Source organism: Hyperolius riggenbachi, chromosome 11, assembly GCF_040937935.1.
Source record: "Hyperolius riggenbachi isolate aHypRig1 chromosome 11, aHypRig1.pri, whole genome shotgun sequence".
NCBI classification, from domain to species: Eukaryota; Metazoa; Chordata; class Amphibia; order Anura; family Hyperoliidae; genus Hyperolius; species Hyperolius riggenbachi.
The window spans coordinates 38,848,701-38,864,656 of NC_090656.1; the positions used below are offsets into that span (position 1 = coordinate 38,848,701).

Consider the following 15,956-nt stretch of genomic DNA (forward strand, 5'->3'; position numbering starts at 1 on the left):
ATGTCGCTGGGCATCTCGTGCCTTGGGGCTGTTTTCAGTCTTGGGGACAACGCCGAGCATTTCCTGGAACTGTTACAAACGCCACTATCCGTATCTCTGTCACATTTCTAAATAAATAACAGTGTGGAGGGGGAGGGCTGAAATTCAACTTAATAAACCTTCAAGACAGCTCTTCACTGCTGACTGCTTTCTTGGCTCTCCAGCCCAGTTCTACGCATACCACAACCACCATCCAGCCAAGGAATGGACGCCAACCAGTCTCTCTCAAATACATCCAAGAGACGCTCGTCCAAAGTTTCTATACAGCAATCTGATCAGGATGATTAACTAAAATTAATAGAAACCACAGTAAACAACAAACAATTACATCACTAATGGAAACATTTAGAGCAATTTAAAAAAAATCTCATCACTGGCATCCTAACGGTACCTACCAATAACACAATCTTGATTGTACAATCTTACTAAAGCTGAAAGGGATATGAAGGCTGCCATATTCAGTTCCTTTAAAATGAAACAAGTTGCCTGGCTTTCCTGCTGATATTCTGCCTCTAATACGTTTAGCCATAGCCCCTGAACAAGCATGCAGATCAGGTGCTCTGACTGAAGTGGGACTGGATTAGCTGCAGGCTTGTTTCAGGTGTGTGATTCAGACTCTACTGCAGCCAGAGAGACAAGCAGGGCTGCCAGGCAATCTGCATAGTTTAAAAGGAAATAAATATAGCAGCCTCTGTATCCCTCTCACATCAAGTGTGCATTAAAGAGGAACTCCAGCCTAAACAAACATACTGTCATTAAGTTACATTAGTTATGTTAATTAAAATAGATAGGTAATATAATATCTTACCAACACTGCTTTATAAGAACAGGCAAATGTTTGATTTCATGATGGCAAACATCTTTTTGGTTGAAAGGAGGTGACAGGGAGCATGAGACACAGTTCCAACTGTCCTGAGCACCTCTCTCAGTTGCTAGGCAACATGAACAACAACATAGGAAATCCCATCATGCTCTGCACAGCATCAGGGAAAAAAAGCCCAGGCTTTTTTTCTTTGATGGGTGGAGCTTAGCTAAAAATGCAGCTAAAAATGATGCTTTGGTAAGAAAAACAAAGTTCTGATGCTGTGAAACTGTTAAAGAAACACCAAGCCTTTTCAGTTCTGCTGAGTAGATTTTTAGTCCGGAGGTTCACTTTAAGGTAGTGTCTCTTATTACATAGAAGTAGCAAGATTGTATGCTTAATGGGCACCTTTACAGACACAAGAAGCCAGCACCCATGCAAACCTGAAAGTCTACTCCTGGGTGACAGTAAAAAAAACAATTCACTGCAGTATTATTATGTACAGACAGTTCTTCTCCAATTCCGGCATTGTCCAGGAAAGCATTGGCAGTGCGGCTGGGGACATTCAAGGTTACATTACTGCTGTTTTTTGAAGGATTCCACTTGTCTCCGTTTGTCTCCATTAACATTCTCGCTCACATTGTCCTCCAGCAACCTTTATCAATTGCTTATATTGTATGATACTTGTTTATGAAGAGCTAAGACCCAACAGCGGGACACAAGCCTGCATCGGCAGAGGAGATGCAGGAAACTCAGAGACCTCACAACTACACAATATAAAGAAGTCCCTCGTTGGGAAGACGCAAAAAAACAGGAGCTGAACCAGAGAGAACAAAGCCCGATTTCTAGTGGCCCACATGAAGTCCTCTCTTCTTCCTGGAAAATGTGTTTAGATACCACCCTTTCCAGAAATGGATTAAGAAGTAATGGGGCCCTAGACGAGGTAGTATATTTGGGTCCCCCTTGTGGTCTTTTTGGTAAGCTGAAGGGGAGAGAGGTCAGAGAAGGTGGCTGGTGGGTCCTTTGACACCCGTTAGGCCCCAAGCACCTGCCTAGGTTGCCTGGGGCATAATCCTGCTCTGACCCTCTCCACTAAACCACAGGTCCTTATAATGTCCAGTGTGAGGAACGCTTACTGTCCTGCCATCATCTAGCATCAGAATGTTTCATTTGAAGGACATTTCAAACACCGGTCTCTAAAAACAAATATGTCAGTTGCAGATATCAGCAATTAATGCTTATTTTTTATTTATATAGCGCCAACATCTTCCGTAGCACCGTACATAGTACAAAACAAATATTGGGGAACATATATATGTGTTACAGCCAGAGCCCGAAGTCTGGCCGGTCACAACTAGAAGTGGCCGTCTAACTGCAGCCAATACCCGGAAAAACACATCATTTCCTGGCAGCTCCGTTCTTCTGTTAAGGCTCTGGCTCCTCCCCCTGCCCACCTTTGAGATATCACTAAAATTGGTACACTTTCATATGGCAAATTACAGCAAAATAAGAAACAATAGAAGGAGGTCCCTGTCCTTATGAGCTTACAATCTAGAGGGTAAGCGGTTAAGGCAGTGAGCCTCTAATGCTACCTATAATAGGCTTGTCTTTAAACAAAAAAAAAAAAGGTGTGTTTTGAGAGTACGTTTGAAGATTTCCAGGCTTGGAGCATGACGGACACGCTGTGGGAGAGAGAGCCAAAGGAGAGGGGGCGCTAGTGAGAAGTCCTGAATCCAAGAGTGAGAGAAGGTGACCTAGCTAGAGGACAAAAAGGTCTCTTGGGAGGAGTGGAGATATCTGGAGATTAATGAGGAAATGAATGGAGGTGACAGCTTGTGCAGCTTTGTATGATCGCGTGAGGAATTTAAACTGGATCGTTTGGGTAGGCAAATTTATGTGAAATCATGAGTCTGCATGAAGTGCCATCTGTGGCCTCTACTCTCAACAATGCAAGCATCCAGGTTAGTTGACCATTTCATGTAGATTTCTAAGAGGTGAATGTTTACAATACTGGTTTACTCTTCTAGATTTGCTTACTTAATGAAGCTGGAATAGAGCTTGGTACACACATCCGATTTAGATATGGCCAATCCCTGGGCAATTTTACCATCTCAATGTATCGTGGGTGCCAACAGACTTTGCAAGTGATCATAGTTCATGTTAACTGTTTTCAGTCAGGTCAGCAGTACATGGTTTGTGTGAAAGTAAAATAGTATGTAAGCCATTCACCACCCACAGCAGGTCATATGTGGACACACCCAGTTACCACTTTCTATTCAGGTGCTGTATCAGACCGTCTGTGCTACAAACCGGTTGTCTGCCATGGTTCTCCACACCATAAGGTTAGTGAATCCTAGCACGCCTGAAGAATACCCAGATAGCTCATGGTGACCAAGAACCACTAGGAGATTATACGAAGTTAAAAGAGACCAAAAAGCCCTCCTACTAAAAAGCAATGCGTAGTATAAATTTTCCTTCAAAAAACAGAAGTTATTTGCCATTATTCAGCTGTAAGTGAGCAACTGTTGCTTCCCATGATTCACCACCACTGAATATGCAAATCATCTCTTTCTGCCCCTGAAAGCCAGGCTCACATCCAGAACCGCTGGTGAATAGCGAGCCTATAGCTTATACATTTTACAAAGCCACATCAACCCAGCATGCAGACAGCCTGTTTCATGTGCATGGCAGGGATTGATATGGGGCTATGGGATAGGGCTTGGACCAGCACTACAGAATACACAGACAGCTCAGGGTGACCAGACTCGGAAAGTATAAGGGGCTAAAATAGACTGAAAAGCCCTCTTACTAAAAAGCAATGCTGAATATAAATTATGCCTTCTTAAAACAGAAGGTATTGTAGAAGGAGAACAGAGGCGCCAACAGGAAAAAGTATGCTAAAACCTTAAAAAAATTTCAAGAGAGGAAGTGGTGGACTTACCTTCCCGAAGTAGACATGAAACTGTCGTTTTTCAAACAGATACATTTATTCACATACTCCAAAATACAAAGCAATGCGTGTCACAGGTATATTCCTCAAATGTAAATACAATGTATTGCTCAAATGTAAATAAAAGCTGAGAAATGTTTTTCTCACAATGATGCCTCTTGTACATCGTCTTATCTATTGGGAGTCACCTATGTCATTTCACATCAAAAAATGACTTGCTGCTTGAATAAAAGTAACTTTAAGTCAAATTTTGACAGTGGTATGAATAAGAGTGTGAGTGTGTGTGAGTGTGAGTGTGAGTGTGAGTGTGAGTGTGTGAGTGTGAGTGTGAGTGAGTGTGAGTGTGAGTGTGAGTGTGAGTGTGTGTGAGTGTGAGTGTGAGTGTGTGTGAGTGTGTGTGTGTGTGGAGAGAGAGAAAGATGTCAAGGATTTTATTCTTCTGCTATGACAGTAGGGGTAGCAAAATGTGTTCCAGTACAATGACACTGAACACATTAAAGGTATACATTATAATGGACAGAACTTTGCTCTGAGCAAATTCATATTTATTTAGTGTTGGCAGAACTTACTGTAGTGCGGATCTGCTGGACCTGATGAGCAAACGGCTTGCATTGCATTTTCCTGGCCAAAACAGAGAACCCACAAGCTAGTGATCCCAGGTTCAGGCAAACCCAGACACAAACATGTGCTTCCCGCCAAACTGCACTGCGAAGGTGCCAGCTGCAGGCTCAACCACTGCCTCTTCCCCCGGCTTACAATCTAAGAGCTGCTGATGTCACCTACCCATCTGTCCACTCGCCTTCTCCTTGGTCGCCATCCTTGAGCAGCACTTACACTACCGCCCCCAAAGCATAGAGCGCTGGATGGGTGGATAGGGAATCACAACGTGGAATGGAGTTTTTGATTGCATGTAGAGAATAAAGACTGGCACTGATCTGCAACCATACAGCACCTGCACACAGCTGCTGACAACCAATGAACTCCACTTACTTATGAGAGACTACACTGTAACTTTATGAAAGAGACGTCAGTTCCCCATATGGCAATCATGTTAGGTTGCCTCACATCCCCACCCTAACCTGCGTGTGGTCTTGCTACTAACATGTATTGTCATAAGTTGAACTGATGTCTCTTTCATAAAGTTACAGTGTAGTCTCCCATAAGGAAGTGGAGCTCATTGGCTTTCAGCAGCTGATTGCAGGTGCTGTATGGTTGCAGAGCCCGGACAGTCTTTATTCTCTACATGTAATTTGTAATCAGCAATCCAGTTTTGAGCGTTTGAGGTTTTGTGAAGCTGTAAATTCTGATAGGAGTGCAGGTTCGCAAGACCTGTTCATCCTGCTGCACTGCCATCTCTATGTATTTTACTATGAATAGTAAGGTAAGGCACACTTGTTGCAGGAACCTGGTTTAGTGAATGGCAATGTATCGCCAACTGCAAAAAAAATAAATAATAATAATGTTTAACGAGAACCTGAACTGAAAATAAAAAGTCAAAATAATCATACACAGGTCATACTTACCCACTGTATAGTCCACTTCTCAATATCTTTCTACTCTCCTGCGTCCTGTTTGTCCAATGTGAACAATGGAATTCTCTGTCCTCCATTTTGGTCACTACCCCATAACAGCTTCCGGGTCCGCACACTGTTTAGCTGTAATATCACTCACTTGAGCCATAGGGAAACATGGACATTACCTTGCACATTCAGTTGTAACTGACAGCGGCTGATATATATAACTGACAGCAACTGGTATAATTCAGTTCTGACAAAATATTGTCAGAACTGGGAGGGTTGGTTTACTGTAAAAAGAAAATGGTGAGCTTCTGAGAGGAACTGACGGTGAGGTTAGTATGTAATATTCATTTGCAGCTACATCATGTGTTTGAAATAATTTTACTCGCTTCAGGTTCTCTTTAAGGGCCCTTTTACACTTAATCAGTTGCTTTCAGTTATAACTAAAAAAAAAATGGATTTTCAAATTAATGCCCATGTTTTCCTATGGAACGTTTCACACTTAACGCGCTTTAACTGAAATCATTTTCACAATGCACTGCTATGGAAAAAAAGGCGTACTAACGCACACCAACTGATTAAGTGTAAATGGGCCCTTAACTGAAATGTGATCAATTAGCAGAAAGCTCCTCCTCAGCTTGTTCAGAATCCCTGCCTCTTGTCTCTCTTTGCCCCAGACAGGTTATAATTCACATTAGTGGCAGACTAAGCCAACAGTAGGCTCCTTTGCAGAATAAATGAAGAGGGCCCCATGCGAGTGGCTGTGGGCATAACAGATCATGGTTGGATGCAAATACTATAAAAGTACCTTATACACTCGCATATAAGCCTAATTTTTTCGGCACAAAAATGTGCTGAAAAGTTGCCTTCTCGGCTAATATGCAAGTCAGTGGAGCAGGACAGATGGTGGAGCAGGGTTTATTACTGGCAGAGGAGCATAAGGATCGTGCATTAGTCTTGCCAGCTGGCTCCCTGCTGTGTCTGTGCCCCCCATCCCCTGCAACATGGCGTGCAGAGTCAAGACTACCTGTGCAAGCACAGCGTCAGTGGTGCAGTGATTGGTAAGTCCTCCTGTGTGGCAATCGATGCGTCTCATATCTACAATGTCATCTAGTGGCATTTTGAGACACAGCTGTATCATCCTTGGGGCACAACTGGCTATAGGGAGGGGGGCTGACTTGTACTGGAGGCACACCTTGCTACCGTGGAGAGGGCTATACTGGGGAGGGGGCTTATATGCGAGTCAATGCCTTTTTCCTGGTTTCTGGGGGGAAAGTGGGTACCTCAGCTTATACACGAGTCAGCTTATATGCGAGTATATATGGTACATGAATTTGGGTTACATTCTGTAGGAACTGTATTAATGTGACACACATTTCAAACGTGACTGGGCCACCAGCAATTATCCCTGCTCCTTATGGGTTACAGCGATAAATACACGGAGCCTAATCATGCCCTACTTGCAGTGCAGCTGCATGGGCCCTAGAGGACAAGAGGCCCCTGTGCGGCTTCACCTCTGACTCACACACAGCCCTCCTCTCTGCACTCTGCTGTCAGAGTGAAATGATTTGCCTCTTGTGATGTCACAGCCATTATAAACATGCACAAATGGTAGGACAAGGCATCCTTTCCATTACAAGCTGCTTATTCCTGTGTTCCTGCAGTCCAGGCAGACTCGTGTGACAGCGCTGATGATTGTGTTCAGTAAAGCTTTGGGATAAGCTCCAGTCTCCTCCCGCCGCGGCGTGCAAACCGCGGCTCCGCAGCTCCTAATGCCTGCTGAAAAGTGACGGATGAGCTGTGTGAAGGGCTGTGACTTGTTGTTTGTATTAGGCCTTGACATGATACAATTGTATTTCTCCTCAAATGCCGTTGTGACAATATAATGTATGAGGGTGTCAGCGCGCGGTGACTGCGGCGAGAATACCGGAGCTATGATTAGACTCGTGCCGCCCGCATGCCCAGACTGCTACATGACAAAGCCGCTGTATTAAGTGATAACCTACAGCCCGCTGCTCTGCATAGATCAGCCGGGACGCGGCGCGCAGGTAAATGTCACACGCCAGTCATTCATCATTAATCATTGATCCCTTCCCTGGCAAATAAGAGACACAAAGTTCCCCTGTACAGAACATCCAGAGGCGTCAGGAAACACGCGCTCCCTATAGAATAGGCTCCGGTCTGTTTACTTCTGACAGCCATTGCCATTCACACTATAAATAATACAATATGGTCATCAAAACTAATGAGGTTAATGTTTTAAGAGGAATTGTTACATCTATTGTAAACTATCTGTGGTTTGAAGTTGAAAGGGAACCTGAACTGAGAGGGATTTGGAGGCAGACATTTATTTCCTTATAAACTATACCAGTTTTCAGATCAGGCTGAGCCTCTTCCTCTAATACCTTTAGCAATGGCCCCTGAAGCAGCATGCAGGTCAGGTGCTCTGACTTAAATGTGACTGGATTAGCTGCACGCTTGTTTCAGTTGTGGATTCAGACACTACTGCAGCTAAATAGATCAGCAATTGGTATTGTTTAAAAATAAATAAATATGGCAGCCCCAATATGCCTCTCATTTCAAGTTCCTTTAAAGGATACCCGAAGTGACATGTGACATGATGAGATAGATATGTGTATGTACAGTGCCTAGCACAGAAATAACTATGCTGTGTTCCTTTTTTTCTTTCTCTGTCTGAAAGAGTTAAATATTAGGTATGTAAGTGGCTGACTCAGTCCTGACTCAGACAGGAAGTGACTACAGTGCGACCCTCACTGATGAGAAATTCCAACTAGAAAACATTTTCCTAGCAGAAAATGGCTTCTGAGAGCAAGAAAGAGATAAAAAGGGGAATTTCTTATCAGTGAGGGTCACACTGTAGTCACTTCCTGTCTGAGTCAGGACTGAGTCAGCCACTTACATACCTGATATTTAACTCTTTCAGGCAGAGAAAGAAAAAAAAGAACACAGTCTAGTTATTTCTGTGCTAGGCACTGTACATACACGTCTATCTCATCATGTCACTTTGGGTATCCTTTAAAGCAGACCTAAAAACTGAAAATAAACTGGGAAAATAAACATTTATATATAGTCTTAATCATTAGTAGGGTTTCATTTTAACCACTAGCTGCGTTTGCGGCAGTATATCTACGCTCTGTGGGAACACTGTTCCCGCTCCAAGTATGTAGACATTTGTCTATTGCCGCCGCTCGCTCCCGCACGCGTTCTCGCTGCCAATCAGTAGAGGGGAGATCAATGAATGGGAATGCACTTCCCCCTCAGTGGTCAAGTGGTTAAAGAGGAACAAAGCATAGCTTAACCTCCTTGCCGTTCTAAAAAATCCGGCAAGGAGGCAGCGCCGCACTTTTTTTTAATTTTTTTTTTTAAATCATGTAGCGAGCTCAGGGCTCGCCACATGATAGCCGCTGAGCGGCGGCATCCCCCCCGCCCACTTCGATCGCCTTCGGCGATCAGAGTATGCAGGAAATCCCGTTGAGAACGAGATTTCCTGCAGGGCTTCCCCGGTCGCCATGGCGACCGGGCGGGATGACGTCACCGACGTCATGGACGTCGTGACGTCAGAGGGAATTCCGATCCGCCCCTTAGCGCTGCCTGGCACTGATTGGCCAGGCTGCGCAGGGGTCTGGGGCGGGGGGGCAGCTCGGCGCGGCAGGTAGCGGCGAATCGGCGGCGATCGCGTACTACACGCAGCTAGCAAAGTGCTAGCTGCGTGTAGGAAAAAAAAATTATGCAAATCGGCCCAGCGGGGCCTGAGAAATCCTCCTGCGCAGGTTACCCCGAACTGTGTTTGGGATAACCGGCAAGGAGGTTAAAGAGAACCTGTACTGAGTAAAAATATTTAAAATAAACACATGAGGTAACTTCAAATGAACATTACATAGTTACCTTGCCATCAGTTCCTCTCAGAAGCTCACCATTTTCTTCTGGCAATAATCCCTTCCAGTTCTGACAATATTTTGTCAGATCTGAAATATATCAGTTGCTGTCAGTAAAATATCAGTTGCTGTCAGTTATAGCTGAGAGGAAAACTGATGTACCAGGTAATGTCCATGTTTCCCTATGGCTCAAGTGGGCATTGTTACAGTTTAACTGTGTGCTGACCAGAAAGCTGTTATGGGTAATGGCCATTTTCAAAATGGAGGACGGAAAATTCCCTTGATCACAATGAACAAACAGGACGCGGGACAGGAGAAAGACACTGAGGAGTAGACTACATGGAAGGTAAGTATGACTTGTGTATGCTTATTTTGACTTAATTTTCAGTTCAGGTTTTCTTTAATGAATAAAATTGGTTATTTTTTAACAGTATTAATGCATTGTTTGGTCAAGGTATGTCTATTGTAAAAACATTCCTCTCCCCGATTTAGGTTCTCAAATTTTGCATAGGTGGCTGCATCTTTGCTGGTGGCAAAGTGCAGTCAATAGAAGCAACACCTGGGCCCGTATGCAATTTACTTCTTCTCCTGAGTTTTCTCCTAGGTGAGATTTTCACAATTTGACATAAAATGCAACCAGCAACCAGCAAGCAAAAAAAAATACTCAAAATAAATGTTATAGTATTTTTTCACCTGGGTACTTTTTCGATTGTAAAATGGTGAAAATGTAGTTTAAAGAGAAGATGAAAATCATCTCCTAGGAGATAACTCAGGTGCAAAAATGAATTGCATATGGGCCCTGGTCTTCCAGAATGCTCTGGGAGGAGAATTCTGCATATACAAATAGCCTAGGCTGTGACATCACTGGGAGGGTGGGGCTACATACCAATACACAGCATCATATAGATATAGGAAGTTCTGATGCTGAAACAGGATAATTACCATAAAAGTGGGTATCCTGAGGGCCCTTGCACACTGGAGCGGTGCGTCAAACCTACACACTTGCAATGCAACCCTATGGGGAGGTTCATACTACGAAAGTGCCAAATCTAATGCTAGTGCAGAACTGCCTTACCGTACGGGATGCGCGGCAATATGCATCAGCCCGGAAGTCATGTTAGTCTATGGCGTAATGGCGACGCAGGTTTTTTTTTTTTTTTTAGAGTTTAGAAGAGATTTTTATGATCCGCTTCCATGCACTTCAGCATACGAAGCAGGAAGTGACCACAAGCGTGTGTCACTTCCTGCTTGGTCGAATGCAATACAGGGAAGACCGCGTACTAATGCGGTGTTCCCTGAAGGCCTGTTTTTTGAAGGCCTTTTTGAGAGAAAATGATAATGACTTTTAGAAAATTGTACAGAAACCAACTCAAGATCTTTTTCTTTTTATACACTATATTTTTTTTTTTTTTTTTGTATATTTTTATTTATTTTTTTAAGCACACAATATGTTCTGAACTCTAAATATGGGTTTCAGCCATTCACAATTCTTATGTCATGAATCATCTCGCCGTATTTTGATGAATCATGACAAACAGATCTGGAGCCTGATGCAAGAAGCGCTGGTAACAGGCAGTGCACGGCAATATTACCGGTGTCATCACCAGCAGAGTACCGAGTGTTGTGCAATTACACGACCCGTGGTGCAAGCGGTTCTACGGGAACGCATGTTCCATTACTTGCTTAATGTGCATTGCCATAGCAAAACGTTTGTGCTATGTAGAGATAAATCAGGAGTTAAGACAGTCTAAAATACAGACAAAGCGCTTATGTCAAATAGACTGGCGGTGATTCTTAGCATAGGTTTATATCTGGCACCTGGGGTGCAACTTAGAATAAGCTGGCCCCAACAGCAACATTCAGAATGCTCAGTTCAGCCTCGCCGTGTGGGCTATTCAAAAGAAACAAACATTTTCCTTGTGTTTGGCTACCTACATTGGGGGGGGGGGGGGGGGACCTTATGGCTACCTGTACTAAGGGGACATCTGGCTACCTATATTTGGGGGAAGGGCCTTCATGTGGTTACTTGTACTAAGAGGACATCTTGCTTCCTATATTGGGGGGATGGTAGGGCTACCTGCACTAAGGGGACATCTGGCTACCTATATTGGGGGGGGGATACATATGGCTATCTGTACTAATGGGACATCTGGCTACCAATTTTGGGCGGGGGCCTACATGTGGCTACCTGTACTAAGGCGACATCTGGCTACCTTTATTGGGGGGGGGGATACATGTGGCTACCTTTAACCACTTAAGGACCAGCTAACACCCATAGGCATCAGCAGGTCTTAAGTGGGTTACCATGGAATCGAGCGGCCTTTCCATGTCAGTTCACGGAGGGAGTCTCCGTGAACAACCGGAGAGCCGCCGATCGCGGCTCGCCGGCAAAATGTAAACACGCGGGGAAGAAATCCCCGCTGTTTACATCATACGGCGCTGCTGCGCAGCAGCGCCGCAGGGCATATCGGCGATCTCCGGCCTCTGATTGGCCAGGGATCGCTTTCATTTGATAGCCTGAAGCCTATCCTATGCAGGACGGATGCGCGGATATCCGTCCTGCGCCGCTCACAGGGGGAGGGAGAGGGACGGAGCGCCGAAAACGCTGTGGAGGGGGGCTTTGAAGAGCCCCCCCGCAAAGCCCAGCAAGCCGGCGGCGATCAGACCCCCCCCCCCCCAGGAGGACATCCCCCTAGTGGGGAAAAAAGGGGGTAAGTCTGATCGCCCTGGCTCTATCCTGATCTGTGCTGCGGGCTGGAGAGTCCACGCAGCACAGATCAGGCAAACCACCCCTGGTCCTTAAGTGGTTAATAAGGTAACATCTGGCTACCTATATTGGGGGGATGGTGGGGCTACCTGTACTAAGGGGACATCTGGCTACCTATAAGGGGACCACCTCTGGCTAACTCATAATGGGGTCCGCGAAATACCACATCACAAATACCGCTTTCACTTATCGATCGGGATCAGATCAGACATGTTGGAAATTATCAGCAGGGCAGATTGTATTGTGTGTACCAGCCTTGAGTTAGTTTCGTTGCTACTTGAGAGTGGCTGGTTGTCTCTAGGTTTGCCACTTAAAAATAGCCATCAATACTAGTGCCTTAACCTGCCCCGCCCCTTATTATCCCCCCTAACCCTCCTTATAGATGTCTTAAGCTAATCATCATCAAATTCAAACTTTCCCCCAACTTTAATTTTTCTTTAATAATTTAATTTGCTATTCACCTCTAACCCCTTAAAAATAACGTCATGCAGCAACTGCTCCATGCCACACAGTAAAGTGACACGTTGCACCACAATTGCGCCAAAAACACCCGTTTCAACCCATTGAGGACAGGTTCTCTTTGTAGAAAAATGCGATAGTTGAACTCCTGCCACTGTGGCTTTGTATGAAGGCCACGGGTTAATTCTTTTTATTTTCCATGTGAATTCCAGTGTCAGGAGCGATATTGTTCATGTTGAAAGGCTTATGAATGCCATTGATCTTTGCCGACAACAGAAAAGGCATTAAACAGGGCTGCTTCGCATAAAGAATGCGGCCAGCATCTTACAGACGCCATTACTGCTCCCTTCTTTATTTATTTATTTATATTTTAATGAGAGCTGTAATCGTGCGTCACCCCGAGATAAATATTTACAAGTCAAGACACGCCAGAATAAATGGCCTGTATTTGTCTTCCCTTTAATCAGATGAGGAGGGGAAAAAAACAGCAAAATGAGTCTTATAAATATTGGATAAAGCATGGCTAAGTGTTTTCTATTAAAGCGTAATTATATCACAGAGTTATTTATCGAGTGACAAGGAGTGGCAAATCTCGCGCTCCAGGCCGTAGATCAGGGAATCGCACACTCCGCAGCTCAAAGCGACAAAGCACAAACTACACTAGTAATATTGTTACACAGCAGGCCTAAAGAAAATACATGTCCATAAAGCACAAAGGCAGCATTTCAGCTATAAAAAAAAATAAAAAAAATACTGTATATACTTGAGTATAAGCCTAATTTTTAGGCCAAAATAAGTGAATATGGGCGTCTCGGCTTATACTTGAGTCACTACTCTTTAAGGGCCCAGTTCCACTTGTGCGGTGCGAATTCGTTGCGGAAAACGCAAAAACGAATTCGCACGTGGAATTCAAATTTTACCGCGAGTTCGCAGGCGTTTTTCGCATATGTTAATAAGTAAGCAAATGTAACCATGTCAGTGCCTTTGTGCTTTTACATCGAATTTATGCAAAAACACCAGCGAATTTGCGGTAAAATTTGCATACGAGAACGCATGCAAATTTCCTATTAAATACATTGTATGTAAATCTTGCAGTGTGCGAATTCTGATGGCTCTGCCGTGCAGAGTTTTCCTGCACATAAAACAGCACAGGATTTCTGACAAGTGGAAACAAGCCCATCCACTTGTATTGTCTATGCGAATCTACATGCAGAAAACACATGCAGATTCGCTCTAGTGGAAAACGGGCCCTGAGTGTCTACTGAGTGGTGAGAATCTTCGCATTCCTATATCACGTTTTAGATACCTGACTATGTGGCTCTGCATTCCTTGCTTTATCTTTATGCCAGCTTAAACTGTGCAACAGGAATTCTTACCATGTCCATCTCCATTGTAGGCCTATGTTTTGGCCTATGATTGCAATCTGCTGAATTTATGCTGCTTTTCCAATATATGGTTGTGGCTGGCCATGGCTGTGAGTGGTGTTGTGATTGTGACTTTTGCCACCCCTGGCTTATACACGGCTCAAACAGGTTTTCAATTTTTTTTTTTAATTTGTTTATTTATTTTTTTAAGACAAAAGTTGGGGGGTTGACTTATACCAGGGAAACACATATTACCCTAATAATAACTAAAATAAATAAAAAACAGCTGTAGAGTCGGTACAAAAATTCACCAACTCCTCAGTTTAGGATTCCACCGACTCAGACTCCTCTAATTTGCATATTACAATCTTGTTGAATGAAAGTATGTAACATGAAATCCGTCTCTTAACTGCCAACGCTTAGGAATTTTACAAGACAACTGAAGTGAGAACGATATGGAGACTGCCATATTTATTCCCTTTAGTCATAGACTAAAACTAGTCCTTGGTAAGAGTACTTGTAAAAGGTACAGGCCGGAACAAAGAACATCTATCAGGCCCTAGGCAATGTAAGTGTGGGTACATGTACGAGTGATGTGCAGGTACTCTGCAGGTACTCTGCAGGGGAATGAGGAGATTCTTCCTCTATTACACATTCTTCAGGTACAATCTGAACCAGGTTTGTGGGTGATAGACAACACCTCTGTGTTCAATGTGCACAACATTCTCAGTGGATTACCTGCAGCTCTGTGGAGAGTGCATATGTAGAGTATAGTACTACTGTGTAACAAAGTAAACCTGAGACAGATGAAATTAAAGTTTTATACATACCTGGGGCTTTCTCCAGCCCCCTTCAGGCTAATCAGTCCCTCACTGTCCTCCTCCGCCACCTGGATCTTCTGCTATGAGTCCAGGTACTTGAGCCAGTCTGGTGTAGTGCGCATGCACACATTCCGCCGCCGGGAGCGTACTACACCTGCACAGCACTATTACGCAGGTGCACAACACTCCTGGCATGCGGCCAGACTGCGCTGACTGGCTGAATTACCGGGACTCATAGCAGAAGATCCAGATGGCGGAGGAGGACAGCAAGGGACTGATTAGCCTGAAGGGGGCTGGAGGAAGCCCCAGGTATGTATACAACTTTTTTCATCCGTCTCAGGTACCCTTTAATTCTTAGTCATCAAACCAAATTTTAACAACATATCAAATTATTTGATTTCATGAGCAAAGAGCGTACATTTGCATAATTCAGCATCAGCGCAGAATTATTTCCATCTCATTGACCATCTCTATTAGTGACACGGCTACACATCAGGCTTTATACTTACAGCATAGATGTTATTTAGTGTATATATAAGAGATTCCTGTGTACACATCATATATACAGTCACAGATGTGTATATCTGACTTTAAAAATACGGGGACGGCTTTATTGAATCAGCACAAGTAACTAATTTTGATTAGTTTATTTCATTTTTGTGGACTAAGCACAGCTATTACTGTATATATAAATGATTTATGATGACTTATCTGAGAAATAGAACATTTTATCATATTTTCTATTTTAATTACAGTTTAAATTCATTAGGAGTCGGAGTCGGTGCATTTTTTCCCGACTCCGACTCCAGGCACCCAAAATTTCTCCGACTCCACAGCCCTGATAAAAAAACATCCTATAAGCCACAGTTGTTTAACTCAAGGTCCGAGGGCCGAATCCAACCCTCCTTGACAATTGAAGTGGTCTTCAAGAGCATCTAATGTGCACCACTGTAAGCAGCAAAAGAATGACAGCACACTGCTTGCCCAACAAGAGCAGTACACAGGTGAGTGTGGTTGAAACAATAGTTTGCGCAGAAGCACAGCAACAATGCACGGGACACCCCAGTAAAAATAGCTTGGGGCCCCTTCCTTGGACCCAGCCTCCCACTATGAACAGAATATGCAGGTAAGCTCCCATACAACAGAGAGGGTAAATCAAAATTGGATGTGTGTATGCAACCTTAAAAGAGTCAATCAATCAACTCATCCTACCCCAGTACTACTTACCCGGGGCTTCCTCCAGCTCCTGGCAGCCGCTATGTCCCTCGCCGCAGCTCCACTCTCAGCCGTTGGCTCCTGGTCCCCGATGGTGCAGAGGACAACTTCCAGCTCGTCCTCTAC

The 15,956-nt window shown here is 44.1% G+C and overlaps 1 protein-coding gene across 6 annotated transcripts in view; it reads right to left on the reverse strand.

Annotated features, from left to right (window-relative positions):
- CHST8 (carbohydrate sulfotransferase 8) overlaps window positions 1-15,956 on the reverse strand; it is a 584,914-nt gene that overhangs the window by 460,248 nt on the left and 108,710 nt on the right. Inside the window, exon 1 of one of the 6 annotated variants that reach the window (XM_068260867.1) lies at window positions 9,215-9,285. The exons of 4 other annotated variants lie outside the window; for them this stretch is intronic. The gene's annotated coding sequence lies outside the window, so the exon portion shown is untranslated. Of the gene's footprint in view, window positions 1-847; window positions 918-9,214; window positions 9,286-15,956 lie in introns of those variants that run through there. One more of the 6 variants, XM_068260864.1, reaches the window with a different exon arrangement.